We start from the raw sequence: 27,553 nt of genomic DNA, 5'->3' as shown, positions 1-27,553 counted from the left end.
CCTCTCCTCTGTGAAATGTGGAGAGTGGACAGAAAGGTGAGGATTCTACTTTTACTGTGTGATACTCAGGTCTGCCTTCTCTGCCTCTACGTGTAGTATTTCCCTCCAGAGTGTAGCTCCTGTGAAATGCTCCAAGATGATCTCGGATGCAAATTCAGCCATGCAAGAGTGATGAAATGCTTGCATTATTTCCAAAGATGAATTAAGACAATGAGGCAGCTCTTCATTTGTCAAGTAAGCAAGAATCATATTTTTCTGAATGGTCATAATCAATAGCACTGTTCTGAGGCCATTAAGATGGCATGCTGATACTGAAACTCATGTTCTTGTTCCAAATCATACAACTGAGCTCCTCGGGATTTTGATGACCAAATGAAACATGCCCTGGTCACAGCAGAAAGACAAGAGCCAATGACACCACAACATAATCAAAATATTTCAACTTGAACATGTTATTCCTTATTTTTCACTGTTTGAGTATTATATGCCACCTGGTTTTCCATATCCATTTTATTTTATTATTTTTTTAAGAAAGAATTTAGACTTTATTTAAACTTGTTTTAACTACTTTGAAAATTACAGGGTATCTTTTGCTGTGCAGAAGCTCTTTAACTACATCTCATTTGTCAATTTTAGCTTTTGTTGCAATTGCTTTTGGTTATTTCATTATAAAATCTTTGCTCATGCCTATGTCCTGAATGGTATTGCCTAGGTTTTCTTCTAAGGTTTTTATGGTTTGGGATTTTACATTTAAATCTTTAATCCATCTTGAGTTAATTTTTGTATAAGGTGTAAGGATGGGGTCCAGTTTCAGTTTTCTGCATATGGCTAGCCAATTTTCCCAGAACCATTTATTAAACAGGAAATCCTAGTATCAGAGTGAACGGGCAACCTACCGGAATGGGAGAAAATTTTTGGAAAATACCCATCTGACAAAGGTCTAATATCCTGAATTTACAAAGAACTTAAACAAATTTACAAGAAAAAAACAACCCCATCAAAAAGTGGGCAAAGGACACGACGAGACACTTCTCAAAAGAAGACGTTTATGCAGCCAACAAACATATTTTAAAAAGCTCAACATCACTGATCATTAGAGAAATGCAAATCAAAACCACAATGAGATACCACCTCATGCCAGTCAGAATGGTGATTATTAAAATGTCAAGAAACAACAGATGCTAGTGAGGCTGTGGAGAAATAGGAACACTTATACACTGTTGGTGGGAATGTAAATTAGTTCAACCATTGTGGAATACAGTATGGTGATTCCTCGAGGATCTAGAACCACAAATACCATTTGACCCAGCAATCCCATTACTGGGTATATACCCAAAGGAATATAAATCATTTGTTTTGAGTGGGTGCAGTGACACACGCCTGTAATCCCAGCACTTTGGGAGGCTGAGGCAGGTGGATCATGAGGTCAGGAGTTCGAGACCAGCCTGGCCAATATGGTGAAACCCCGTCTCTACTAAAAAAATGCAAAAATTAGCCAGGCATAGTGGTGCACACCTGTAGTCCCAGCTACTTGGGAGGCTGAGGCAGGAGAATTGCTGGAAGCTGGGAGTCAGAAGTTGCAGTGAGCCGAGATAGCACCACTGCACTCCAGCCTGGGTGACAGAGCGAGACTCGAAAGAAAGAACGAACGAACGAACGAAAGAAAGAAATCATTCTGTTATAAAGATATATGCACACATATGTTTATTGCAGCACTATTCACAATAACAAAGGCGTGGAACCAACTCAAATGTCCATCAATTCTAGACTGGATAAAGAAAATGTGGTACATATAAACCATGGAATACTATGCAGCCATAAAAAGGAATGAGATCATGTCCTTTGCAGGAACATGGATGAAGCTGGAAGTCATCATCCTCCGCAAACTAACACAGGAACAGAAAGCCAAACACCACATGTTCTCACTCATAAGTGGGAGATGAACGATGAGAACACATGGACACAGGGCAGGGAACAACACACACTGGTACCTGTTGCTGGAGGAGGAGATGGAGAGCATCAGGGCAAATAGCTAATGCATGTGGGGCTTAAAACCTAGGTGATGAGTTGATAGGTACAGCAAACCACCATGGCACACGTATACCTAGGTTACAAACCTGTACATTCACCACATGTATCCTGGAACTTAAAGTAAAATAAAATAAAAAATATATTTAAAAAATTTTTAAAAAAGAAAATTACAGGGTATCGTATACTTTGGATACGATCGATTTTTTCTTTTTTTATATTTCAATAAGTCCAATTGGGGAACAGGTGGTTATATGGATAAGTTCTTTAGTGGTGATTTCCAAGATTGTGGTGCACCCATCAGCTAAGGAATGTACACTATATGCAATGTGCAGTCTTTTATCCATGACCCCCCTCCCACCCTTCCCCGAGTCTCCAAAGTCCATTATATTATTCTTATACCTTTGCATCCTCATAGCTTAGCTCCCGCTTATGAGTGAGAACATATGATGTTTGGTTTTCCATTCTTGTGCTACTTCACTTAGGATAATGGTCTCCAGTTCCATCCAGGTTGCTGCGAATGCCGTTATTTCATTCCTTTTTATGGTTGAATAGTATTCCATGGCATATATATCACATTCTGTTTATTCACTTGTTGATTGATGGGCATTTGGGCTGGTTCCATATTTTTGGAATTGTGAATTGCGCTGTTATAAACATGCATGTGCAAGTATCTTTTTCCTACAACGACTTCTTTTCCTCTGGGTAGGTACCCAGTAATGGGATTGCTAGATCAAATAGTAGATCTACTTTTAGTTCTTTAAGGAATCTCCACACTGTTTTCCATAATGGGTGTACTAGTTTACATTCCCACCAGCCGTATTCAAGTGTTCCCTTTTCACACATCCATGTTAACATCTATTATTTTTTGATTTTTTGATTATGGCCATTCTTGCAGGAGTATGGTGGTATCACATTAAAGTTTTGATTTGCATTTCCCTGATAATTAGTGATGATGAGCATTTTTTCATGTGTTTGTTGGCCATTTACATATCTTCTTTTGAGAATTGTCTATTTATGTCTTTTGCCCACTTTTTGATGGAATTTTCTTTCTTCTGATTTGTTAGAGTCCCTTGTAGATTCTGGTTATTAGTCCTTTGTCAGATGCATAGTTTGCAAAGATTTTCTACGACTCTGTGGGTTGTCTGTTTACTTTGTTCATTATTTCTTTTGCCAAGCAGAATCTTTTTAGTTTTAAGTCCCATCTATTTACCTTTCTTTTGTTGCATTTGCTTTTGGGTTCTCGGTCATGAAGTATTTGCCTAAGCCAATTTCTAGAAGGGTTTTTCTGATGCTATCTTCTAGAATTTTTATGGTTTCAGGTCTTAGATTTAAGTCTTTGATCCATCTTGAGTTGATTTGTGTATAAGCTAAGAGATGAGAATCCAGTTTCATTCTTCTGCATGTGGCTTGCCAATTATCCCAGCCTCATTTGTTGAAAAAGGTGTCCTTTCCCCACTTTATGTTTTTGTTTGCTTTGCCAAAGATCAGTTGGCTGTAGGTATTTGGCTTTATTTCTGGATTTTCTATTCTGCCCAATTGATCTGTGTGCATATTTTCATACCAGTACCGTGCTGTTTTGGAGAATATATCCTTATAGTATAGTTTGAAGTCAGGTACTGTGATGCCTCCAGACTTCTTCTTTTTGCTTAGCCTTGCTTTGGCTATGCAGACTCTTTTTTGGTTCCATATGAACTTTTGAATTTTTTTTTTTAGTTATGTGAAGAAAGATGGTGGTATTTTGATAAGAATTGCATTGAATTTCTAGACTACTTTTGGCAGTATGGTCATTTTCACAATATTGATTCTACCCATCCATGAACATGGGATGTGTTTCCACTTGTTTGTGTTGTCTGTGATTTCTTTTGACAGCATCTTGTAGTTTTCCTTGTAGAGGGCTAAAAACCTCTCACTATTGTCTTTGCTTGACTCCATTGCTTTAAAACCCAAGTACCCTCAGCTATACACACTCAGAAACTTATTCCTAATGAACTACATCTTGGGAGAAAAGAAGCCATAGCAAGGTGCTGTTTGGGTCCAACTTGGTAGGTCTGTGGTTTTTCCTGTGACTCCATTAAGAACCTTCATTAATAAGCACACAAAATTCCCACTAGCTGCTTGGAAGCACAGTCTTGCAAAGGCTGCCCTGGCTCAGCCGGCTCTCTGGTCTCTGAGTTCTGTGTTGAGCAGCAACAGGAGATCTGGGCAGAGGAGCTCCATGGGCCTCTTCTGCTTCTGGGGACTATCCTAAGGAAACTCAGAAGATCCGAATGGTCTAGGTCTGCCTCGGATGTTGGACCCTTTATCTTCTCATAGTTTCCTTTCCTTCCCTAGTGTTCTTGCCTGCTGTCCCTTTTAAATCATTCCCCTGCATCCTGTCCTTCATAAATCACCCCCTGGGTCAGAACTTCCAAAACCCCGGTCATTCCCATACCACCTTTGCTATTTTTTCGCCACTTCTGCTATTATTTACTGAATATTTAAAAATGAACTTGCTTCTTAAAGACTTAAATACATATTTTACAAAGGATTTTATATGACATAAATATACCAGGATCATTTTCTATGACTACAAGGTAATATTAAAATAGATGAGGCTGGGCGCGATGGCTCACGCCTGTAATCCCAGCACTTTGGGAGGCCTAGGAGGGCAGATCACGAGGTCAGGAGATCGAGACCATCCTGGCTAACATGGTGAAACCCCGTCTCTGCTAAAAAAATACAAAAAATCAGCCGGGCGTGATGGCAGGCACCTATAGTCCCAGCTACTTAGGAGGCTGAGATAGGAGACTGGCGTGAATCTGGGAAGCAGAGCTTGCAGTGAGCGGAGGTCATGCCACTGCCCTCCAGCCTGGGCGACAGAGCGAGACTCCGTCTCAAAAAAAAAAAAAAAAAAAAATTAAAATAGATGAAATACTAACAAGACCCTATTAAAATCCAGCTTTATGCCTAAGGCCTACTCTGTCTTTGCTGGAAAGCAAGATTAGCAAGTGATAGAGGGATCTTTAAAGAATGGCAACGTAAATGAAGACTTTCTCTTTCATGAGTTACAGGGATGGAAGGAGACCTGAAGCAGGAATCCAGCTCTCAGGCTGAAGGTCCCTGTTATCCAGTGCAGTTGCTGTTTACTCAATGCCAGACTTTGGGAAACACCTCCCTTCCACACCAGCTCCTGATTAGAACATACCTTGCACTTTCTTGCCTACCCCAAACTCATCTTTTCCCAGGATTCTTTTTCCCCCGCAGATTTCTCTAGTGGAAAATGCTACCTGTTCCACGGCCTAAATACTATGGAGTTGAGTTGGAAGAAAGTTTTACCATGTCTGCTTTCCTCATTCCAACAAAAACCATGAATTATCTACCACCTTCTGGTAAAATTCTCCCCTGCTTTGAGTCTCATGGCTGAACATCTACCTCTCCTTATCTCACTAATCCTGATGCATGTCTATGATTGTCCTCTCTTATTCATCAAAAACATGGGCATCAGGCTCATCTTTTAACAGCTCAAACTTAACCCTTTATAGGATGTTTTCAATCTCCAGATAAATGATACATCCAATACCCTAGCCTAATATGTCCTTTACATCTTCCACTCAACTGACTTTTACTTTTAATCTTACCTCATTCAACCTTAACCACAGTCAAGCACTGCACCTTGGAGCTGATCCATATTAGCCTAACTTCCAATAGCATGCGCCAACCACGAGCTCCCATCCTGCCAGTGTGTTCATGCCACTCACCTTACCAGTCTTTCACCTGGATCTCAGTGGCCCATTCAGTCTCCATGCCCTTCATTTCCTCCTAATCAGGCTCCTCTGCCCTCACTTGCTTTTCTCCTTTTCCTGGGATCCATGGTTGAAAACTCTTGTACTGTTCCATCAGTGGGATCTTCAGAATCTACCACCCTGTCCTTACTGAACCCATTCTAGGCAAAACCCCAGCCCTGGATCATGACTGTAAGTCTCCCTCTCTGCACCCAGACTGCTGGAGGAAATGGCCCTTTTAGGTTTTATTTTCACACTGGAACTGCATTAGGACTGTGTGTCCCCAACTACAGATGGGCCATCTGCACAAGCTGACCACAGTTCAACTCCCCACCCTACTCCCTCCAGAACGTATTCCAAAGTTTTACCTCCTTTCTCAAGCCACGGAGCTCCAACTCCCTTCACCTATTAGCCTCACCCTTCAACTGAGAATACTGAATAGGCATGTGCTACTTCAACTTCCTACCTTTACATCTGTAAACTTATCTACAAACATACTCATGCTCACCCCTGGTCTCACAGACTCACATACTTGTTCTCCTGGTCAAGGCCAATGCCTCTGTGTTGCTATTAATCCCATCTACTCCCACCTCCTCTGAAATACCATTCTATCAATTATCCCAGTGCTTTTCAACCCTGGCTATAAATTAGGATCACCTAGGGAGCTATACAAATTTTATCAATGCCTCAGCCCTTCTACAAGACCAGCTAATGAGAGTTTCTGTTCTTAAACGGCATCCCCCCAACTGCTTTCTCCAGCCCAGGTGGTTCTCACATATAGCCAGGGTTGAGAACTACTGAATTGTTTCCTTACTCTCTTATATTAATATTTTCAACACTTCTCCTTTCTGGGCTCCCTACCCCAAGTGTGTAAGTATTCTCAAGTCTGTCATATTGAAAAGAAAATCTTCCTTTAATGCTCTAAGGCTTCAAGGCTTTAGTTCTTGAATCTCTCAAAAGAGTAGCCCTTACTTGTAATTATGGCCCATTAATTTCTAAATCCACTACTGGCTTCCAACCTTGCCAGTCTTTGAAAGCAAATGTCATCAATAGCCTCCACATTCGCACAGTGAGGAGACACTTTTGGTGTCATCTTCCTGGGTCTTTATGCTGCATTTGCTGCTTTACTTGCCTCACCTGTCTGCCTATTGGCTTCTGTGGCCCAGCTATCTTTTGGTTCTCCTCCCATATCCCCGATGTTTCTTCTGGGTGTGGAGTTGCTTTGCTCCAGCTTTCCTGTGCACACTGGTGCTCCCCAAGGCTCAGCTTCAGCTTTTCTCCTTCTACACACTCTCCCTGAGTGGCATCCTTTCTTGTGACTTTAACTCCTCTTATATGCTAGTGACAATTTATATTTCTAGCTTTGATTTCATGCCCCAGCTTTAAATGAGTAGATACAAACACCTGTTGAAAATTTCTCCTCAAGCGTCCCATGGTATCTCAGATTCAATCTGTCTCAAACTCTCTTTATATCTTTTCCATTCGTGCCTTTTAAGAACTATTATTTTTTTCTGAGTTTCCTATCTCAGTTACCAGCACCACCATCTACCATACATCCAGTCTCCTAAACCAGTGGAAGTTACTTGGGCTAGTTACTTAACCTCTCTGAACCAGTTTAATCTGTAAAAGATGACAATGGTACTATCTTCCTCATATGCTATCGTGAGGATTTAACGAGATAATACATGTAATATACTTAGAACCATACCTGTCAATAGTAGGTACTCAAAAATATTAACTGTTATTATTAGACTATAAGTTCTTCAAAGGCAGGGATGATATCTTACTTATTTTTTCATCTTTAGGATCCAGCACAAAGGTGCTCAAGAAATATTGATATGAACAAAAATCAAACCAATCTGGCTAAGGATTCTCTACACTGGAAATTACCTGTGGACAAGTTACTCTGTAGCCAGGGTGCTGGTACCATCCAAACAGATAATTCAGAGGAGACAGGGGACACCAAAATAATAAGGTATCCAGTGTTTTTGAAATATTTATTACCAAATAATTGGTTTTAAATTATAATATAGTTCTATTAGCTGGATAGATACAAGGTAGTATATCCATAAATTGGAATACTACTCAGCAATAAAAAAGGAATGAACGAATGAGACCTGCTACGAGACAGATGAGCCTCAGAAGCATTAGTGAAAGATGCCAGACAAAAGAGACCACATATTGCATGGTTCCATTTAGATGAAATTCCTAGAAAAGGCAAATTGATAGACAGTAGATTACTAGCTGGGGATAGAAATAGGGATTAACCATAAATGGGCATGAGGGCTTTTATTGAAATGATGAAAATATTCTAAACCAGATATGGTTATGGTTGAACCACTCAGTAAATTGACAAAAAGTCATTGAATTGTACTTCTGAAACTGGTGAATTTTATGATATGTAAAATATATCTAGTTATACATGAAGAAAATCATAATACAGCCCTATGAAATTACTTTTAAAACTCTCTAAACATTTTCCAAATATTAAAGTAACATATATCTGGGATGAACGCTAAGCTGAATGGGATGCCAGGGTGAGTGGGCCAGAAATGGGAGTGTGGCAGGCAAGGCAGCACATACAGTAACCCTAACTACAGCACACCTCTCAGAACCACAGCTCCCATGCCCACCCAGAAATGGGCAAGGCTTTCTAAGGTGGATTGGACAGACTGCCAGAACATAAGTCAATTCACCTAGTGCGCTAGCCCAACCTCCACAATCGTAATGTTTTTCGTTCACTTAAAAATCAGGTATCTACTGTAGACAGTGCACTATCCTAGATGCTTGGTACACAGAGATAACTAAGACAGGGTTCTTGTCCAAGAAACCCTTGATGAACTTGCAAGAACAAAAAAACTTAAACAGAACAAATGCAATCAAATGTAGCATGTGATTTTTGAGAAATCTGTACTGGGTAGGCAGGGGTTTGAAGAGAGACTGAAATGTCAATTCCACCTAGTGGGAGGGCGGCCGCTCTGAAAAAGCTTCCCAGGAGATGTGACTTGAGAAGGATGAGAGAGTCAGTATAGTGTGCTGGCGTTGTGCTAGATGCTGGGAATGTGAGACCCTGTCCCAACAAAGCAAAAATGTACTACACAAGTAAATAAATGAATACCTCCTTATAAATAATACAATTACTGAGAAAGGGGAAGACCAAGATGTTTGTGTATGGAGGGGTGCTATATTGTGACAAGCATTTGATTTTCACTTAAAGTCTCCATGAAATTGTTCTGTCAATTTTAAAGACAAGAAAAGAGAAATGGACAGAGGTAAGTGGTTTGCTCAAGGCTGTATAGAAAAGTAGGCTCAGAGCTAGAAATAACCTCTAAGCCCTGTAACCCAGGGCTGGGGCTCTTTCAACTCTGTTGAAGGGTCTTCCCCTTTTCATAATTTCACATTAGGGCAGCGTGTATTTGATACATATTAAATGTAAAATATGTTTTTACTTTTTCCTCTCTTCTTTGTCAATAATCAATAACATAAAAACAAATATGTAATGTCATTAAAGAAGCTGATAAGGGCAGAGAAAGGAGAAATGAGGCATCTTTTCTCATTTAAAAGAAATATAATTTTTCTTTTTTATAAGGTTGAATTGTATAAGGTTTTCATAAAACTGTTACACTTATTGACTTTTAACAAAAAGAAAAGCAAGTCAAAAGTAAAGGAATAGATTTGAGATAAAAAATCAAATGCAGTTCATTAAAAATACTCTTCATAAATAAAATCATAAGAAATGTAAAAACTGCATTTGTTTGCTAAGAATATGCATCCCACAATCAGGGTTCCACTGTTTAGAAATTTTAATCATATGAGATTACCCAGAACCAAATTACCCTCAGATGATAACACACTGAAATTTTTACAGTGCATTGAGAATCCAATTAAAGAAAAAATAATACTTTATTTTTTATCTTACACTGACAAAAGTAATGTGTTAGTATTACAACTGTGATTCATACAGGGTGAATGCAATTGAAATAGCAAAAGTGGGAGTCAACATACTTGACTTTTGTAAACAAAGATCAGATATTCGATTTCACACTGAGTCTTTCCATCATCATTACAACAGCATTAAACTTGCAGATGGTTTCTACAGCATCACATCTGGTAGCTGGGGTTTTATATGCTTGAATTCTTACAGTTGGGAGAGACGGCTGATTAGACCATAGTTGCTGCCATACTCTACCCATATGGGGACTGAGTTCATAACATCTCCATAGTTTGTTAGTATTAATGCTGGTAACCATATTTAGACAGTGCTAGGAAGGGTAAATTATATCCTGATGAGACAGTGGCCACGTTAACTGATTCTCATGGCATCTGTGTGTCTGTTTATTTATTGTGTGGTTGAAACAAAATTATTTCTTTTTCCAGAAGGACTTGCAATCAAAACCTGAACAGGTTTTCTCTGACATTGACTTCAGCAGTTCTTCACCCTAGGAGGTCTACAGAGGGGCTTCAGGAAACCAGAAACCACATGCACAAAGAAGTATTTTTCTGAGAATGGAGCTGATCAGTTTCTGGGTTTTTTTTTTTCTTCCAGATTTTCAAAGGATTCTGTGAGGCCCCCAAAACTTGAGAACCTCTTGGATTCATCTGTCCACTCTGGTTTCTACCCCCAGAATCTAACGTGGCCTCACTCCTAGATTACCTCCAGCACAAGAGAAAGTGCATATTCTGTCTGCTCTACTGGGCCAGGAGAGGAGGGAAAGAACAGGAGACAGTAAGGATAAAATGAAAGCAACATAAATGCGCAGCGTAAAATAGAAAAAGCAGCTATTGCATCTCCCTCATTTCAGATTATTTGTCAGATATGCCCTTCCCCACACATGTGCATATGCATGTTCCTTTACATCACAGTTCTGTCCATCTGCCCGTCCCACTAGACCATGAATCCTTGGCAATCAAGACCATAACTCTCATAGCACCCAACACAATAACTGCCCTGTAATACATTCCCAATAAGTATTTGCTAAATTTAATTGAAGCGAATTAATAGAAGACATATTGTGCATAGTTCCTATAATTATATACAGACTGAGGCCCAGAACTGAACCATTAGCCATGGTACTGGTATGACTGTCAACCCAGACTCCCAGGCAACCGTGCAAATGGAATTGGAACACTGGGACCCTCTCCTCACCTCCGCCCCTGTTTCTCAAGTGTACAAATTCTAAATAAAATAGAACAAAATAAATTTCGTTTGGCTTTAGAGAGTATGTGTTCTTTTTTCCCAGCTTTACTGAGGCATCATTGACAAATAAAAATTGTATATATTTACTGTGTGACGTGATGTTTTAATATACGTATACATTATGAAATAATGTAATAATCAAGCTAATTAATACATTCACCACCTCACATAGCTACCTGTTTTGTGTGTCTGTGGTGAGAACACTTAGGGATGACTCTCGGCAAGTTTCAAGCGTAGAATATGGCACTGTTAACTATAGTCACCATGCTGTATGTTAGATCTCCAGAACTTATTCATCCTGCATAACTGAAACTTTGTATCCTTGGACCAAGATCTCCCCATTTACCCCACCCTCCATCCCCTGACAATCACTATTCCACTCTCTGCTTCTATGAGTTTGACTTTTATGGATTTCACATGTAAGTGAAATCATACAGCATTTGTCACGTGTGTCTGGCTTATTTTACCTATAGCATAATGTCATCCAGGTTCATCCACCGTGATGGTTAATACTGAGTGTCAACTTGATTGGATTGAAGGATGCAAAGTATTGTTCCTGGGTGTGTCTGTGAGGGTGTTGCCAAAGGAGATTAACATTTGAATCAGTGGACTAGGAGAGGCAGATCCACCCTTAATCTGGGTGGGCACTATCCCCTTGGCTGCCAGCAGAGCTAGAAAAAAGCAGGCAAAAGAAGGTGGAATTAGCAGACTTGCTCAGTCTTCCAGCCTTCATCTTTCTCCTATGCTGGATGCTTCCTGCCCTCAAAACATCACACTCTAAGTTCTTGAGCTTTTAGGTCTGTTGGACTTACATTAGTGGTTTGCAAGGGGCTCTTGGGCCTTTGGCCACAGACTGAAGGCTCCACTGTCAGCTTCCCTACTTTTGAGGTTTTGGGACTCGGACTGGCTTCCTTGCTCCTCAGCTTGCAGACAGACAGCCTATTGTAAGACTTCACCTCGTGATGGTGTGAGTTAATACTCTTTAGTAAACTCCATTTTGTATACACATCTATCCTATTAGTTCTGTCCCTCTAGAGAACCCTAATACATGTTATCATAAATGACAGGATCTCCTTCTTTTTAAAGGCTGAACAACATTCCATTGTATGCTATATTTTTTAATTCACGTATCTGTCAATGGACATTAAGCTGTCTTCTTGTCTTGGCTGTTGTGAACAATGCTGTGATGAACATGGGAATGCAGATATCCCTTCAACATACCAAGTTCAATTCCTCTGGATATATACCCTGTCATGAGATTGCTGGATCATATGGTAATTCTAATTTTTTGAGGAACCTCCATACTGTTTTCCATAATGGCTGAACTAATTCATATCCCAACCAACAGTATACATGTTTCTTTTCTTTTTTTTTTTTTTTTACATTCTCACGAGTACTTATCTTCTGTCTTTTTGGTAACAGCCATCCTAATGGGTGTGACGTGCTATCTCATTCTGGTTTGGTTTGCATTTCCATGATGATTAATGAAGTTGAGCACACTTTCATATACTTGTTGGCCATTTGTATGTCTTCTTTTGATAAATGTCTACTCAGGTCATTTGCCTATATTTTAGCAAAATAACTTTCAATTATAAAGTTGTGCTGAAACCAAGAAAGGGAAATCTCCAAGTATACAAAGTCAAGAGAGAATCGAAGTCACAGAAGTAATCCCAGAGTAGAAGCTGAAGCCAAAATGACAACAGACATACCCTTATTGTCTGCAGTCTTGATAGTCCTGTGGGCACTGGGTCCAGATAACAGATCACAGGGAGCTGGAGAGACTTACCCACCAAAAATCAGGACATGCAGGTCCTGGAGAATTCTACCCTCAGCCTGGAGAAGCAGCAGAGAAGGCTGAAATCTGCTTGGGGGCAGGGTGGTGGAATCAGCTGAAGAAAACTAGAGCCCTCTTAGCCTGAGACAAGGAGGATGTTGGGACTCAGGAAATCTAGGCTGAGAAATGACCCAAAAAACCAGACCCAGAGCTAGGGTAAGCTCCCTGGAGCTCTGGTAGGAAAATAAAATCATCTGTAAGGATACTTCTCTAGCCCAGAGCACACAGGAGTGTCTTGGAAAGCCACCGCAAATAAACATGAGCCCACAGTCAAAAGATTCTAAAATGTTAAAGAACCCTTTTATATCACCTCCAGTGATCATATTTCTATATAACTAGACATAAATACCTAAAATAGAAGTAAGCCAGATCCACTGGAAATTTTAAAAATGGTCTTCTAAACAACTCTTAGATCAAGGAAGGCATCAAAACCACAACTGCAGAAAATAACAAATATTTAATGGGTACAGATGAAAACAGTTGGCCACTAGGGATAAGTTGATTTTTTTCTCTGTGTTTATTTTCCTGTCTTTCTCCTGCTCTTTCCAAAAGAGAACAAGAATTGATACAATTGCTTACATTTCAGGACTCAGACTGGGATACATCTGTTAGTGATCAATATGAAAAATAGATCCATAGGCCTGAAGGTTCTGCATTTCCCTTCCAGAAAGTCGGGATGGTGGCAATAGCACCTGTTCCTGCATGGAAGAAGGCAGGAGCATCTCACTTCCTTTCTCTCTCTCTTCCTCCACTGGAGACCCTTCCACGGCGTAGACCAGCTGGACACTAGACATTCTGCACTAACAGCTTTTCCTTGCTCAGCAATACCTTTCTGTTTCCATTTCTCAAGCGTTGGTGGTCGTGTACTATAACTATCCTAATACTGAATTGGATTTGGGCTTGCCCATTAAAATAAGTAAAATAGAAGAGTCTGCACGGTTGCCTTTCATCACAAGCTATTTCAACCTCTTCTGTCTAGGAAAAACTAGTGTTCCACACAGTTCATTCCAGCTTTCTAGGTTCTTGCCTAGGTTGTACTAGGGCTTTAGTTTTCAGGGAGTTTGTGGGAAAGCTGACTGACTGCGGTCAGAATTATGTGTCCTTATACTCACAAAAATAATTTGATTAAAAAAATCTCACTCTAATTATGTAATAGAACCTATCGAATACAAGATAATATTGAGTAAAATATACCTACTGTGCTAAGAGACAATAAAATAAATGAAGTAAGTGCTCAACAGAAGAGGCTATAAGGAATCCAAAGAATTGCCCCTAGCAATTGAACGACCCTGACAAGCCAAAAGATGGATTTAAAGATAAAATATAATAATAAATTAGAGGAGAAAGAGTAGATTAATAGGTTAAAATTTTCTCTGAGGAAAAAAACTCAATATACCATACAAACATTTAGCTAATCAAGAAAAAATGCAAATATATAATACTGGATATAGGAGGGGAAGACAGAGATTCAGATAAAATTTTAAGAACAATATGCTAATAGATTAGAAAACTTGAGTGAAATGGATAATTTTGTAGAAAAATGTTGTATATATTAATTGGAACATCTCAGTAGGCTAAAAAGCAAAAAATATCATTGAGAAAGTTGCCAGTTATTGATTTATAATAAGCTCCAGGCCAAAATGGTCATGAGTGAATCATAAAGAATTAATATGCAAATAACCTAGTTCAACAGTACAGAGAAAAATAATCCTAGAAAATCTATTTAAATAATTCACTGTGTCAGTGAGTCAAGGAGAAAAATCATAGAAGTCTGTTAATTATTGGTTTAAATAAACATTTGAAAAAATTCAACATTTATTCTTGATTGAAAAAAAGGATTGAATAAAATCTGAATCGGGATAATTCCTTAAAATGAACAAAGCATGCATTTCAGACCACATGTTTAATAGTTTCAACTGAACCATTAAGATTAACAAATACTAGAAGCATTCCCAATAAAGCTCGTGAGATCATAATTTAACATCACTATTTTTGAATATTATTTAAGAGGTACAGTTAAAATGAGAACTTTTTTTAAGGTTTAAATATTAGAAATGGTAAAAATTACCATTATTGGCCGGGTGCAGTCGCTCACGCCTGCAATTCCAGCACTTTGGGAGGCCGAGGAGGGCAGATCACCTGAGGTCAGGAGATCAAGATTAGCCTGACCAACACGGAGAAACCCCATCTCTACCAAAAATACAAAATTAGCCAGGTGTGGTGGCGCATGCCTATAATCCCAGCTACTCAGAAGGCTGAGGCAGAAGAATCGCTTGAACCCACGAGGCAGAGGTTGCGGTGAACTGAGATCGTGCCATTGCACTCCAGCCTGGGCAACAAGAGCGAAACCAGGTCTCAAAAAAATTAATTAGTTAATTAATTAACTAAATTTAATTTAAAAAATTACCATTACTTGCAGATGATATTAACATACTAAGTCCAAAAATAATCCACTGAAAATAGAATTAACAATATGCATGAAATTAAATGACCAGTTGACAGCTTGATTAGTTTAAGAAAGAACATTAAAAATCCCATTTAAATTATTTACAAATAAATAAAGACTTGTATATAAATTTAACTGAAAACATAAGAGACTAATAAAAAAAATGTGGTAACTCCTATTTTTTGGGGAAGTGACCTTGAAAAACTGATATCCAAGAATAAATCTGTGAGAATAGTAGGGGGTGTGGGGAATAGAAGAGGAAGCGTTAAGGGGGTGTACCACCAGAGGGTAAATGCTATACTATTACACAGTGGGAAACAGACTAATCCATGAAATGAAGGGTACAGAAGGAGATCTCAGCAGGTGACAGAAACAGCATTATAAATCAGAAAAAAAGGAGTTTTTTTCTAAGTGTTTGTACAATTGGTTAGCCATTTGGCTACAAATCAAGCTTGACCTCATTTTCAGGCTTTCCATCAAAATAATTTTTTAAATAGAAGACAGCTTTACCTAAATAATGGTAGAAACATGCAACTGAATACTATGTAGTCATTAAAGAGTGTGGTGCATGGTTATATTCATCAGTAAAGAATGACCTGTTGGATAGGTCATATTATGCTGCAGGAATGCTTGTGTAAGATAATCTCTTACAAAATTATTCACAAGTCTATGTGCATTTACCAATATAACGTGTGGAGGAGCCTTCGGTGGAATCCTCAGGCATGGTGAGAGAGGGTCCAGAGCATGCCTGTCTGTACACTACTGAAGCCCCAACACCTGGCCTGCACAGAACACAGTAGGTGCTCAATAGATATCTTTGAAGTGAAAAACCGAAATCAATTATTATGTGTAATTATTCATGTTTTTTAACTGTTTTATATTATAAAACCATATTATCATTATAACGGAAGAGGGACTGGAAGCTATTTTCCCTCCACAAAAGCCAATTTATGTACTGCAGGGCAAAAATCATGACTGACTCTTGACACTGAAATTCACTGAATAACTGCTGATTTTCCCATTTTTTCTTACAAATGTAGGCCTAGTCCTATGTAGCTTCTCTTCTGAGAAGCAGCTACAAAAATAATTGTCTATTACCTCCCTTTGCAATGTGAGGTATGGCAGTGGCAGTATTCCATTTCAACTTTTCAAATGTCTTTTTCAGATGAGAATAACCTTCTGAAATGGGAATGACTAAAATGGCTCAGGTTTTTTTCTTCCAAAAGCATTCAAAAGAGTTGTTTTCCTTCCTTTCCTGTCAATCTCCAGGTGATATGTTAGATTTACCTCTCCCTTTTAGAAATTACGGCAGAAATGTTTCCCTGGAAATAGCAACTTCTTAGACAGAATTAAAAAGCTGAGATTGGATCACCACAAATACAAAATGTCTGTGGGTGAGTGAAAATACAAAATCACATTTCTCCCAGCACGAGGTTCTGAATTTTAGCTTGTTATTGGCATCTCCAGCAGGTTGCTGTTAACTACCAGTGGTAATAGAACTATTCAGCTACGTGCTTCAGATTACCAAACCTATATAAAGAGAAATATAAAATGACATCAATCATGAATGTCGACGATAGTTTTACTGTTTTACTTCCGGGTAGATTTCACAGCAGGTACACTTCCCTACCTCGTCCCAAGATGCCTGTGGGGTCAGTGTGATCATCCCCACTGGTGGTATCACAAGTCTGTTCTCACAGATTGTCTAAGCTGATTCCACTTTTTGTCACCTATCTCCAACTGTGCTAGGCTCAGGGTGCTTCTACATTACCCCAAACTTTTTTTTTCCTTAAAAAATGCAAAAACCAAAACCCTCAATAAATAGCACTAAGCAATCATCCAACTACATCACAGTTGGAAGAATGAAGTGGAAAGAAAGGTTAAACCTTATTAACCTATTTTTTAAAAAGGCAACAGCAAGGCCAACACGTGATGGAATAATTTCACATGGTATTTACTGACTCTGCTTTCACATGACTTCAGAGTCATTTTGCTGTTGTTTTTGTTAATGTCCAGGCCCAATCCTTTTGTTTTCTTTTTGGACAGGAGACTCTGAACGTTTAGGAACATTCACTGTGAAATCCCTCCTAATTCAGTTGAAAAAAACAGCTGAATTTTAAATTCAAACACTTTAAATCTTGTGAGGAATACTTTCACTCCCACAACGTTTAATACAGACATTTCTCCTGGAATAGCTAATGCTCCATGTTGTGAAAACAGAATTTTCTACCTACCTGAACTAAAGCAGGAAGCAAACAGTAATTAATTCTGAATCATAGGTAACGTGAGGAAACCCAGACAGTACTAACTCCCCCTTCTCTCCACATAGTCAAATCTATGAAGCTAAAAATGAGCAAAAGGTAGATAGAACTGCCCAGTTAATTCAGGTAAAAAAATAAGACACTTATAGCAAACTAACCATCATTCTTTGAACTCTTTCTGCTTTGATTTTCAGATCAAAAATATTTTCTATAAAACAGATTAGAAACCTGTAGTGTCCTGAACTCGGAGTCGGGAGTCCAGAGTCTGGTCTTAGTCTTTCCCCTCAATGGCTATTTATTTTACATATACTCTGAAGTTCCATCCAGCTCTCACATTCTTGGAATTTATGATTATATAAAACTGAGGTTTTAAACTGACACAAGCCCAATCAGCACAATATATATGTGTGTGTGCATATGTGTGTGCATGTGTGTATGTGTGTGTGTGTATATATTCTGTTTGGCCTACACATTGTTTTTGGAAATCATGTTATTAATTAACAACATTCAAACTTGAGGAATTTCCTACAAAAATCTGAATTTCTGGCTTTTATTAATAAAAGCAGAAGATCTGGAAATACTAAATGATACCTAGCTGCAGTGAGGTAGAGACTTTGCACCTTTAGACAGGGCACGTATTCCTTTGCCACAGTCTCCACTGCCTATACAACTCTTAGGCCAAATGTAAATTACCATTAGTTGTCAAACTGTGCTTTTATTTCTCTTTTATTTGAATATAAGTAAAAAAATTCTTATATCCTCATATTAAAGCAACGAAATAAAGATCCAAAATACTGAATGTGCCATAAAAATGTGAGAAAATAATTTTCTTCACTTCCATGTAAAAATATGTTAGGTGTTTAACATGCAAATAAGCATATCTGTACTGAAGGAATACAACATACGATGACATTTTGAAATAAACCACAATAAATGCTGGCATAGGGCAAGATTTATGATGAAAACTTAATAACATGAGAAAAAAGAACTACAACTTCAGTAAGATTTGTTTCTGAATGTGAACAAATAGCTGTTGCAACTGCGAAATAATGAGTTAAGTGAACTGCTGAACATGAAGCCTTTTAGGGGTGATGAGTTCTTAAAAGTGTTTATTGAATGTAGCTGTAATCATGTATCCTGAACACACAGAAATAACCTTTCGTAAATATAAGTTTAGCCTGAAACACTGTTGTTAAGGGTATTGAAGAATTAGTGCAAAACTTGCAGGACAAGTTGCATGAAAAGATAAATTATTTGTGACATTTTCTATTGCAGCTGATGAGAACACTGTAAGCTCTATCTGTGATGTGATAAGAAATTTGATGTGACTGAAGAAATGGTGGACATGGTGCCAATGAAACAGACAGCAGCAGGAAAATATTTAATTTTGTGTGTTGGAAAAAGTTTTAAAAAACTTTTTTTTTTTTAATTTTTTATTTTTTTTATTTATTTATTTTTTTCTTTTTATTATGATTATTATTATTATTATTATTATACTTTAGGCTCTATGGTACATGTGCGCAATGTGCAGGTAAGTTACATATGTATACATGTGCCATGCTGGTGTGCTGCACCCACCAACTCGTCATCTAGCATTAGATATATCTCCCAATGTTATCCCTCCCCCCTCCCCCCACCCCACAACAGTCCCCGAAGTGTGATGTTCCCCTTCCTGTGTCCATGTGTTCTCATTGTTCAATTCCCACCTATGAGTGAGAATATGTGGTGTTTGGTTTTTTGTTCTTGTGATAGTTTACTGAGAATGATGATTTCCAATTTCATCCATGTCCCTACAAAGGACATGAACTCATCATTTTTTATGGCTGCATAGTATTCCATGGTGTATATGTGCCACATTTTCTTAATCCAGTCTATCATTGTTGGACATTTGGGTTGGTTCCAAGTCTTTGCTATTGTGAATAATGCTGCAATAAACATACGTGTGCATGTGTCTTTATAGCAGCATGATTTATAGTCCTTTGGGTACATACCCAGTAATGGGATGGCTGGGTCAAATGGAATTTCTAGTTCTAGATCCCTGAGGAATCGCCACACTGACTTCCACAAGGGTTGAACTAGTTTACAGTCCCACCAACAATGTAAAAGTGTTCCTATTTCTCCACATCCTCTCCAGCACTTGTTGTTTCCTGACTTTTGAATGATTGCCATTCTAACTGGTGTGAGATGGTATCTCATTGTGGTTTTGATTTGCATTTCTCTGATGGCCAGTGATGGTGAGCATTTTTTCATGTGTTTTTTGGCTGCATAAATGTCTTCTTTTGAGAAGTGTCTGTTCATGTCCTTCGCCCACTTTTTGATGGGGTTGTTTGTTTTTTTCTTGTAAATTTGTTGGAGTTCATTGTAGATTCTGGATATTAGCCCTTTGTCAGATGAGTAGGTTGCGAAAATTTTCTCCCATTTTGTAGGTTGCCTGTTCACTCTGATGGTAGTTTCCTTTGCTGTGCAGAAGCTCTTTAGTTTAATTAGATCCCATTTGTCAATTTTGGCTTTTGTTGCCATTGCTTTTGGTGTTTTAGACATGAAGTCCTTGTCCATGCCTATGTCCTGAATGGTAATGCCTAGGTTTTCTTCTAGGGTTTTTATGGTTTTAGGTCTAACATTCAAGTCTTTAATCCATCTTGAATTGATTTTTGTATCCTTCCCAAGGTAATTTACAGATTCAATGCCATCCCCATCAAGTTACCAATGACTTTCTTCACAGAATTGGAAAAAACTACTTTAAAGTTCATATGGAACCAAAACAGAGCCTGCATCGCCAAGTCAATCCTAAGCCAAAAGAACAAAGCTGGAGGCATCACACTACCTGACTTCAAACTATACTACAAGGCTACAGTAACCAAAACAGCATGGTACTGGTACCAAAACAGAGATATAGATCAATGGAACAGAACAGAGCCGTCAGAAATAATGCCACATATCTACAACTATCTGATCTTTGACAAACCTGACAAAAACAAGAAATGGGGAAAGGATTCCCTATTTAATAAATGGTGCTGGGAAAACTGGCTAGCCATATGTAGAAAGCTGAAACTGGATCCCTTCCTTAAAAAACTTTTTTAAAGGAGCTTAATGTAGTAAGAATATCTAAAATTTTCCTCCTGAGGATGGTAATTTCATATGTGCTATAAAATATAACATGTTTATATTATAACATTCAATAATATTTTATAGAAATCATTTACGTCAGTTCATTGAATCATTCACCAGGAAATTCTTTGTACTAAAACCTTAAAAACACACATAATAAAATGATGAGTGAGATGGCTTGAACTGCTTGTGGCTTGAACCACAGCAATTCAATGCTTGGTTGGATGGATCAGATGTACAACATGGCATTTGGCTATGCTATATAAAATCAGATTATGGTACTAAAGATATTTTCTAAAGTACTGAAAGAAATCATTTTTTCTCATAATGCAGGCAAAATCCAATGGTGAAAAAAGGATTAAAGACTTGCCATTCTTGTGTGATGCTGCAACCCACCTAAATACTCTTCTGCATAGATATTCACAAAGGGAACACAAATATAGGAACTCACTGGTAAGGTTATTTGGCATGAATAATGCATCTCATTTTCCTATACTGAAATCAGTATCTAGAAATAAAAATAAAGGCCTGTACTCTAGTCTCAAAATTGTGAAGTTGAAGCCTTAATTCTTCCAAAGTTACATGATTTCAAAGTTTATGAAAATAAATAATGCTCAATTGACATTTCTCATTATCACATGTTCAGCCTGCTTCTGACTATGAGGAGGTTGCTTATATCAGACCAACCCTCTCACTGAAACCAGCAAAAATCACAAGGCTACTTGAAGGTATTAGAGAGCAATAACAGCAGCCAGGATTTGTGCATGTTAATGCCAGCATGAAGCAAAACATATAAAGATGTAAGCCAGGCCTTCCCTGCTGATTTTTCTCCTTGGGTCCTTTGCTGACTTGCAGCACAGAACACTGAAGTAGAGAAGAAAGTAGCAACCTAGAGCTCCCAGCAGTCTCACAAGGTGATTTTATCTGTTTCTTCTCTCTTGATTTTTAGTTATTTAATGGTCCTTGTTCTTGGAATGCCTGGTAATTTTTAATTTTCTTTTTCTTTTTATTTTTTGAGACGGAGTCTTGCTCTGTCTCCCAGGCTAGAGTGCAGTGGCGCAATCTCAGCTCACTGCAAGCTCCGCCTCCCGGGTTCATGCCATTCTCCTGCCTCAGCCTCCCGAATAGCTGGGACTACAGGCGCCCGCCACCATGCCCGGCTAATTTTTTGTATTTTTAGTAGAGATAGGGTTTCACCGTGTTAGCAAGGATGAACTCGATCTCCTGACCTCGTGATCTGCCTGCCTTGGCCACCCAAAGTCCTGGGATTACAAGCATGAGCCACCGCGTGCGGCCCAATGCCTGGTAATTTTTAAAAGTTGAATGCTATACATTGTGTATAAAACTTTTTAGAGGTTCTTGATGATGTCACCTTCATTCATAAAAAAATATAATTTTTATCTGGCTGCCAGTAAAAGTATGAGCAAATCGCTGGCCAGATATAAGTTTAATGTAAATAAGGAAGAAATGTACACAGATGAAAATGGTTCACCTCTGAGGATAGTGAGTTTCCTATGATAACAGGAAAGCATTCAGAAATTTTGGCCAAGCACTTTGTGGAAGTGTTTCAGAAAAGATTCCTGTATCTGAGGTATAGTTGGATTTTATACCTTTAAGATATCCTCCTGAAACTGAGATTGTGAGTTTATTTTTAAAGACAAAGAAATTAAAATGGTAAACTGAGACAGAGTCCAACCCAAACATCCAAATTTAACTACAGGATTCATACTTTTAAAGCAACATGAAACACATTAGAGAACCATATGAATCTCTGTCGTTCATAATATAGCTATTTTGGACTGCTCCATGAAAAAAGTCAGTGGGAAAGGAATCTGCATTTAATACAGTACATATTAAAAGTGTCCTTGACCCGGAACCATGATGAAGTGGATCAAGAAGACAGGTTGTTCCAAGTAAAGGCCAAGAAAATGAGTGAAAATGTTGAGGACAAAGTACTTTACAATGAAACTAATGGTTCGGATGCAGAAATTACATGAAAGCTAGAGGTCAAAACAAAGTTAAAGTCAGTGACCAAAGGTGGAACACAAAAACAACCAAGAATTACTGCCAAAAACTAGAGGTCAAATCAGGTGATGCATGAAAGACAGGGGAGCCAGCAGAAATCAACCCCAGAACCAAGGTACCAAAGTCTAGCGGACCTTTAAAATGATCACAGTCTGTCTCAGTGAAGAAGCCCCTGTGTTAACTTCATGGCAGAATCAACAGGACCTTCATGGATGCAGGCATGCTAGCAGCCGGAGGCAGTGCAGTGGCTTATCCTTGGTGGATCTTTGTCCTAAGGATGTTGTCTTGTCCATGTTTCTCAAGCCAATGTATAGCTGTTCCCAGAGCTATGTTGTTATGGGTCAAGAAGAATGCAAAGAAAAAACTTGTGCATTTTTTCAATTTTACAAGAAGGGAGAAAATTTGTTTATCTAAAATTTGTATTACATATATCACACATGTCTAATTTTATGTAATGATATAAAAGGGATGTTTTCTTCCCCCCTTCTCCTTTCTCTTCATTTTTGCTTCCTTCATCCTCTACTCTCCCTGAACCCCTTCCACCTCAGACAACCTGGTGAGTTACTTAGTTCCTCATGCTAGTATTAGTTACAAAGCACATATGTACACACACAAGGCCAGGCCTAGTGTCTCATGCTTGCAATCCCAACAATTTGGGAGGCTGAGGCAGGAGGATTGCTTGAGCCCAGGAGTTTGGGATCAGCCTGGGCAACACAGTGAGGCTCTACTAAAAATTAAACAAAAAAAAATAGCCAGGTGTGGTAGCACACTCCTGATGTTCCAGCTACTTAGGAGGCTGAGATGGGAGGCACACTTAAGCCCAGCAGGTTGTGGCTGCAGTGAGCTATGATCACGTCACTGTACTTCAACATGGGCAACAGAGTGAGATCCCATATCTAAAAAAAGAGATGGGCTCTTTGCACTTTCTTGCATTTTACTTTACTCACGGGAATCCCTTCAAATCATCTGGCAGATTTCCAACTCATTCTCTTTAATGTCTCTACAGTATTCCATGACATGGAGGCTCCACAATTTATCACGTATTCAACCACTCCCCTACTGAATGCCATTCATTTCATTCCAATTTTTGCCATGACATGTGGTCATAAATATTATTATGCATATATCTTCATGTATTGATGCTTTTATTTCTGTGAGACAGATTCTTAGGAGTAAGACTGCTGGGTGAAAGCATACATATGTAATAGATACTGCCAAATTGCTTTCCAAAAAGGATGCAATAATTCACAAATGTAAGAAAAAACACTATAATTCTATTAATATAAAACTGGATACATTTTGGAATAGAATACAAAAGTTACATAATTGTCTGGAAAACATGTAAGACTTTAACAAAACATGGGACTTTCAGCCATCCACACCTTAATATTCTCTATGGCTTGTGTTTTCTTTTCACTGCCAAGTTTGAGAGGCCCTAGATTGCATAATAGAAATAGTATGTAACTTATAGGAGTAGCACATGACTCTCTTGTTTGGTGGAGTATGCAATAGCAAAGCCTAACACAGTTTCATTCCAAGGATAAAGTAACTTCCCTCTCAGAGGTTAGAGAGATAGCATTCTTGCCTATAATTTTATCTTCCTTTGTTTTCCACAAAAGGAAAGAATGCCAACCCACGTAGCACCAGAAAACCCTCAGATTCTCTTCGGTATGATGGTATGGAAGCTGTCTTAGAAGCAACTTCAAGAGATTGCCTTGATTTAATTCTTGGCTTCTTTTCTGGCAGGAAGAGAAGCCAAAGGGCTCAGGTCACTTTGTGCAGCTTAAGACAGCGAGCCCCTCAGGTCACTTGTCCTGGTGCTACAGACACATTCATAGTGGCAAGGAGATATTTAATCAATAGCTGAAACTCCCAACCAGGGGCAAACCTCTCTCAATTTGTCATGACATAACACCATAGATTTTCCTTTTTAGGATGAAGCTGCCTCTATGCAGTTTCTTTTCTTTTTTCTTTTTTTTTTTTTTGAGATGTAGTCTTCCTCTGTTGCCCAGGCTGGAGTGCAGTGGCCCAATATCAGCTCACTGCAGCCTCTGCCTCCCAGGTTCAAGTGACTCTCCTACCCCAGCCTCCCGAGTAGCTCGGATTACAAGCACACACTACCACACCCAGCTAATTTTTTGTATTTTTAGTAAAGACAGGGTTTCGCCATGTTGGGCAGGCTGGTCTCAGACTCCTGATCTCAAGAGATCCACCTGCCTCAGCCTCCATGACCCACCGCGCTCAGGCCCTATGCAGATTTGAGTCCAGGACGCATGTAAGAAGGGAAGAGAAGACTTGAGAACCCTGCTATCGTTCTGAAACCTGTAATCACTCTTCTTGAAAGGATTCTGAGATCAAACAACATCTTTACAATGGCTTAATTTTGGCTTTTAAGTAAAGCTTTAAAAGTAACAAAGCTTACCTGTATGGCTATTGATTATTTCTATTTATTCAAATTTTTTTCCTTTGGCTATTCAAAGCCGTAGATTCCTTTTCCTCAGTAAAAATTTTAATATTAAAGAGACTTCAAGTATAAATAAAGGTAATTCAAGTTTTAAGGAATTTATTTCCACATTTTAGAATTCTGATGAACCCTACTGAATTTTATAGTCTTGAAAGCTTTGGAGAAAAAAATTAATATTTATATAATATTTAAAAATTTTAAATATCAAAACAATAAATATAGGTCCTGTTTTGGGAGTGCAAGTGAAGTTTCCTTGAAGTATCAAGTGATGGTGGCCTCTGACCGAGGGAAGGTGCCTAGCTCTCTGAATTCTTCATCTGAAAAGCTTTGATATTTTAATATTTTAAGTCAAATGCTGTCATCCCCTTCTCTTGATAGTATAAATGAGAATATGAAAAGTCACTTAAGTTTTGCAGTTAAATTTCACTGTACATGTCAAATATTATTTGGTGAAACCTACAATGAACTATTTCCAAGTATCTTTATTCCATTTTCATCTTTTAAACATGTATCTTTTAACTTAACCTAAAGTGAATGTAAATCTGACAGCCCCATGAAGAATCTGTAATGTTATCTTTTTAATCTGGGGGAGGCTGCTTCTCTGGCATGGTTTAAGGTTGGGTAGAATGATGAAGATGAGATGCAGGCTAATATTAACTCAGCAGAACACTAGAAAGTACGGCCAGCACTAATCAAAATTTAATATGGCATTTTTGGAGATACAACCCTAATTCTAAAGGACATATCAATTCCAGGTTGATTACCATTGTTATTCTATAAGCTTGAAGTAATGAACATAGACAGTTTACTAAAAAGAAGGTGCAATTTCTTATTTACTTAGACTGTTGACAAATTGTTGAAAAAAATTACACAGAGTATGGCACATCCCAGGACAATACTAATACTGTATTGTCATTCTTGTTCCAAAACACACACTAGATATTCTATTAACAGAAAATATTCTTTCGGTCAGCACATGAGCACAGCGATAATTTATGATCAGCAAAAAACCATCAGATTTTCTGATACCACCTTACCTAAACTGGTAAAAACATTTTGATGCTGATTTGTTAAGACAAGGAAACTAAAGAGAATTCATTTCAGCTATTTAAATCCTGTCACTGATGTCCATGCCTTATGGCTCAGATAAACTATTCAGATGTCTCTTTCTAATCATCTTTCCTGAATTAATCTTTCAGATGGTGGATCACGATATGATTTACCAAAAGAATGTCACCCTCAATTCTATGATTGTGTAAAGAGAGACAGAAGCAGGGGGTTGAAATGTACACAATTGCCCTGTTGTGATAGGAAAATCTTACAATAACACTGCATAACTTTGAAAATTATTTTTTTAAATCAGATTTGAGGACGGGTTGAGATGGCAAAATATGATCACACTATCATGTATATCCTCTGCTCTGACATATGCCAGTAACGGATTAAAAATATAAATAGAAGAAAACATGGTCCTCTTGCAAATGAAGAAAGAGTTGAGAATCAGAATTGGAAGAGAACACAAAGACAGGGAAGGGCTTGAGCCTTCAGCTCACTGGGCTCTCAGGCTGCAGGCAGGCTCCTACAGGAGGCAGGAACTGGGTGTGCTCTGCTGCCCAGGGCAGGCCGACAAGGAGCCAGTCTTGTGAAGGAAGTTGAGCAAAGCCTGCTGCTCACTGATGCCTGGGCCCCAGCTTCTGGGAGGCTGAAGCCCTAGGAAAGGTGGAGGAAGCAGACATAGCCTGGTGACCAGGAACCACCACCACTAAACCCTGGTGCAGTGACTGGATCAGTGATAATATCATCATGGGACAGGAGCTCAAGTTGCCTATGAAGACCTCATTTTGGATTGGAGGCTCCAGAACTTGGTGGATTGGAGGCCCCAGAACTTGGTGGACATAACCACTAAAAACAGGGAGGGTAAATATTGTGGGAAAAAGAGAAACAGCAACAACAAAATGAGCCTGTGAACAAAAGCTACAAAACTACTTAAGCCACACAATGCTAAGAAAGACAGTAAAAAGCACTACATGAATTTATTACAAAAGAATTTAATTTATGGATCAGACTGATGAAGATTTTAAAATAAGAATATTTAGGATACTTAGAAAAATAAATTAAGGTACACCCATTTTAAAAATACCCTCAAATTATGGAACAAAACAGCTATAAAACAACATATAGATACAGGAGAGATATAATTAGAATTTTTGAAAATAAAAGATTTGGCCATTTAAATAAATAAAAACAGTCCAGATGGGATTAACTCTGGACTGTGCAATGAAGAACAGTATAAAAAAAAAGACATTAAAAAAAGAGTAGTTAAGCAACATGGAAAATAAATAAAGAGTAAGAGAAATATTTGAAGGGATAATAGCTGGAAAAATGTAAAGCACCCAGGACTACATCTTACAGAAGATGTGAAGGGC

General features: G+C 38.4%; 1 protein-coding gene and 1 long non-coding RNA gene across 5 annotated transcripts in view; one reads left to right on the top strand and one right to left on the bottom strand.

The window, feature by feature from the left end:
* The window catches only part of MTUS2 (microtubule associated scaffold protein 2), a 688,859-nt gene that overhangs the window by 251,877 nt on the left and 409,429 nt on the right, over positions 1–27,553 (bottom strand). The window lies entirely within an intron of this gene.
* On the top strand, positions 95–10,913 carry LOC134759846 (uncharacterized). Its single transcript, XR_010136691.1, has 3 exons — positions 95–234; positions 7,598–7,767; positions 10,339–10,913. It is a non-coding gene; the product is annotated as an uncharacterized LOC134759846 (long non-coding RNA).

The sequence above is a fragment of the Pongo abelii genome, chromosome 14 (assembly GCF_028885655.2).
Source record: "Pongo abelii isolate AG06213 chromosome 14, NHGRI_mPonAbe1-v2.0_pri, whole genome shotgun sequence".
In the NCBI taxonomy this organism is placed as follows: domain Eukaryota; kingdom Metazoa; phylum Chordata; class Mammalia; order Primates; family Hominidae; genus Pongo; species Pongo abelii.
Note: the sequence above shows the minus strand (reverse complement) of the source record. Positions and strands in the feature narration are given on the sequence as shown.